The 3,697-nt window shown below is 43.6% G+C and overlaps 1 long non-coding RNA gene across 1 annotated transcript in view; it reads left to right on the top strand.

Annotated features, from left to right (window-relative positions):
• The first annotated feature begins 1,690 nt into the window (after positions 1 to 1,690).
• LOC109319688 overlaps positions 1,691 to 3,697 on the top strand; it is a 2,680-nt gene continuing 673 nt past the window's right edge. The window contains exon 1 of the long non-coding RNA XR_002103591.1: positions 1,691 to 3,308. This is a non-coding gene — a long non-coding RNA (uncharacterized LOC109319688). The remainder of the gene's footprint in view (positions 3,309 to 3,697) is intronic.

Raw genomic sequence — 3,697 nt, 5'->3', positions numbered from 1 at the left:
CTCCTCAAGGAACAACCACTCGTCTTGGACTCCCAACTCCCCTACCCTCCAGGACCCCAGTGCCTCTCCAACTAATCTCCTTAACTCATTGAAATTGGCTCTCCTGAAGTCAAGGGCTACTGCCTTGCTGCACACCTTTGTCACCCTGTGCTAGATAGTGAATTCCAATAGATGATGATCGCTATTGCCCAGGTTCCTCAAAGGTAAGCAGCCCCTGCAGGTCAGGTGACTCTCCCTGCAGGTCAGGCTTTTATACTCCCTAAACCTTGCCCCTGCAGGTCAGGTGACTCTCCCCACAACCTGCAGGGATGGCTCATCAGGACCTGTTATCTAATTTCCAAGGGAGCTTACAGTTACCGCTACTGCCGCTTCCTTGTTGCCTGTCCAGGCTCTGCCCTGTTCCCTTATGGAAGCAGAGCTACCTCTGCAACTAGGCACTCCTAGTCTTTGGCAACTAACTGACTGCCTTCTTGCTGCCAGTGAGCTGGCTGCAATTGTTCCCCTTTTCCTTAACGTGCGGCTCTCTGCCACAGGAACAGTGCTCCCTGGCTGCCTACTCCTTTGCAGCTGACCTTTATTCTGCTGCCTGACCTCTGTCTGCCACAAATTTTCCCTTAAAGTAACAGGAGCATTAGTCTCCCTGTTATATGCCTATATTCTGCTTCAGTCCCACTGTGGGTGCCTAAGCCCTTTATTGGTTCTGGCCCTTAGCTTTTTCTGTAGTCTCTTCCATGGGATTTTATCAAAGGCCTTTTAAAAGTCTAAAGAACACAAATATTCTCATTTAGATACTTCTTTACTGACAGTAACATCAGTGATTATACTGGGCTGATCCAACTAATGGCTTAGAGTAGCTCCTTAAATCCATGATTCAGTGTTCCTTTCTCTGATGGAAAAAGAGGGTGTATAGCTAGAATCATACATTCTTGTCTTCTTTGCAAACCCATTAATTAAATGACAATAATGTCTTTCTATATCCAAAACCTAGTACAAGTAAATAACAGAGATAACTGCCTAATACATAATAATAAGGTACCAGCTAGACTTTTTCAAGTTTTGGCCCACGGTGCCAAACAGCGTTGTTATATGGATGTAAGTGTGCAGTGACTGCGGGTTTCAAACAAGTTTAATGGTGTTACTTCAGATTTACATCAGTGTAGCTGAAAAGAATTTGGCCCAGAAACATTGATATATTGTGTGGAGGAGACAGGCCCTGGCTGTATTTTTCCCCATTTCATCTGAAAGACTAGAGGCCAAATTCTGCTCTTGGTTACAATGGCATAATTATGTACTGTATTGCTTCCCTGCTTTTGTCCTATTTTTGTCCTATAATGTTGCTTTTTCCCTGCCCTATAGCTCACTCCTTGACACTTGGTTTTCTGAAGATCCCTGAATACCTTTTACATAAGTCAAACAATCCCTTCTTCTCCAGATACCAGCCAGAGCTTTAACCATTCCAATGTTTCCACTCCTAGGTTTCTGGTCCAAAGAGGGCTGCAAGCAAATTCCTCAGGTATTTAGCTTTTCATATAGAAGTGGTGGGCTCAGTCCAATTCCTGGAAGCACACAACTGTTCACATCTCAGAACCCAGAAAAATTAGAAACTAATAGGCCATGCCTCTCCAGATATTTAAAAAGCATCCATCCCTGTAGGAATTGGTCTTGCCTGTCTGGTTCAGCACCATGTCAAATTCATCTCCCCAGTGCAGAGAAGGTCCTAAGGTACATATAACACAGAAGATTTTAAGCCAGCATCAGGGCCTTGAAATGGTAGCTCAGGAGCTAATGGACACAACTTATTTCCGGCCAAGACGAGAATTTACACAACAGCTGTGCATTTACTCAACTGCTTGATAGGTGAATGTCCTCCTGTGCCACAATAATGTGCAATTAAGTCTTTAATGTACAATTAAATCTTTAAACCATTTTGAAAATAAAATGCCAGTTATTAGCATGGGGTTACATTACATCTATACATCAGGTACTTTAGGGTCATTCCAACTTCAGTAACTAGTGCCAAGACAGAAAAACCATGCAGAAAACTAGATGTACACATGCAGCCAGATTTTAAACGTAGTCACGGCAGAGTTATACCAGAGTGGCTGAGATTAAGAACTGACCTGCTTTTAAAGGTTACCTCTTCCTAGCAAAGACTTTTAAGTTACTGGTCATAGTCTGAGCAACTTCCCCAATACAAGAAGGGCCAAACTCATACAGTGGTATCTTGGTATCCTTAGTGCTCCTATTAAAGTTCCATGCAACTAAAAATGTTTCAGGGGCCAGGGAGGGGAATCTGATCACAGAGATAAGTCACTGATGCAGTGCTTACAGTCAGCAAGATTGCATCACACCTGCTGGAAGCAGAACACGTGCCTTCCCCTTCAAGTATATATGTGGGCTGACACACTGCAACACAGAAATGTAGATTTTACTGGGTGAGGTGCAACTTACTCCAACAGTACAAGGCTTTAAAGAGCCACATGCAGCACTAAATCTAGTTTAAGAGTAGTATTTTCTAGTGCACTCTGTATTGGCCTACTTTTTCTCCCACCAAAGTACACCAAAATTCTAACATCAGCTTCAGCTGGAGCAAGTGAGTGCTATAAATCCCACTTCATGTGCTTTTTACATCTGACAGTATATCAGGCTTGTAATGGATTCAGGGGTTTCACTCAGGCATTGCAAGGATCCAGAATGTATCACTACATTAACAACCAATTAATTAATATTTATCATCAACAAATCATCTCTAAAAGTGTCACATGTGCACGTATGCTTCTCTCATGTATTTGCAATTTGGCTAAGAGGACTTACTTCTTCAGAGTGTTTTCCTTACAATAAAGGGGAAAAAGGAGGCTGGAGGGGAGAAATAACATGGAAGATATATTTGTATAACTGGTAAAAATTAAAAAAAAAAAAAAATCACAATTTGATTTTACTTTCATCCTAGTCATTAGGAACGGGAGAAAGCTCTTCAGGTTAAGATTCTGGCCAATAACCTTTCTGCTGCTTTGAAGTATAGCAAGTGGAGCAGCAATATTACATCCTTTTCTCTTCCTAAATAGATCCCCCACTTTAGCTTCCTTGGAGGTCAACTATTTACCAGTGATGACTATAGCTGGTGGAAAGAATACTTAACCCCAATTGCTCTCATGTGCCCAACAAGAATTCATCCACATCAAACCTGGAAAACAGGAGGGAAGGGAGAAATGACACTGAACAGAGATTTCCTGTGTCAGTTTCTGAAAAGGAAAGAGAGGAGAACTTTAACCTCCTGGGCTAAAGAGAAGAGGGCCATAGCTTCTAGGGTCAGAAGGGACCTGAGCAGTTCATCTAGTCTGACCCCCTGCCATGGCAGGAAAGAACACTGGGCTCAAATGACCCCAGCAACATGTTCATCTAACCTCCTCTTAAACACCCCCAGGGTAGAAGCCTGCACCACTTCTCTTGGAAGCTGGTTCCAGACCCGAGCTGCCCTGACTGTGAATTAGCGCCTCCTGATATCCAACCTAAACCTACCTTCTGCCAGCTTGTGACCGTTATTCCTGGTCACTCCTGGCGGTGCTCGGGGGAACAGTGACTCCCCCAGTGCCTGCTGATTCCCCCTGACTAGTTTATAACAGGCCACAAGAACCCCCCTCAGCCTTCTCTTCTGGAGGCTGAACAGGTTCAGGTCATGTAGCCTCTCCTTGTAGGG

This window comes from Crocodylus porosus, unplaced genomic scaffold (genome assembly GCF_001723895.1).
Source record: "Crocodylus porosus isolate Cpor-Errol unplaced genomic scaffold, CroPor_comp1, whole genome shotgun sequence".
Taxonomy (NCBI): Eukaryota; Metazoa; Chordata; order Crocodylia; family Crocodylidae; genus Crocodylus; species Crocodylus porosus.
The sequence above is the reverse complement of the archived record's forward strand: the minus strand, read 5'-3'. Positions and strand labels throughout refer to the sequence as shown.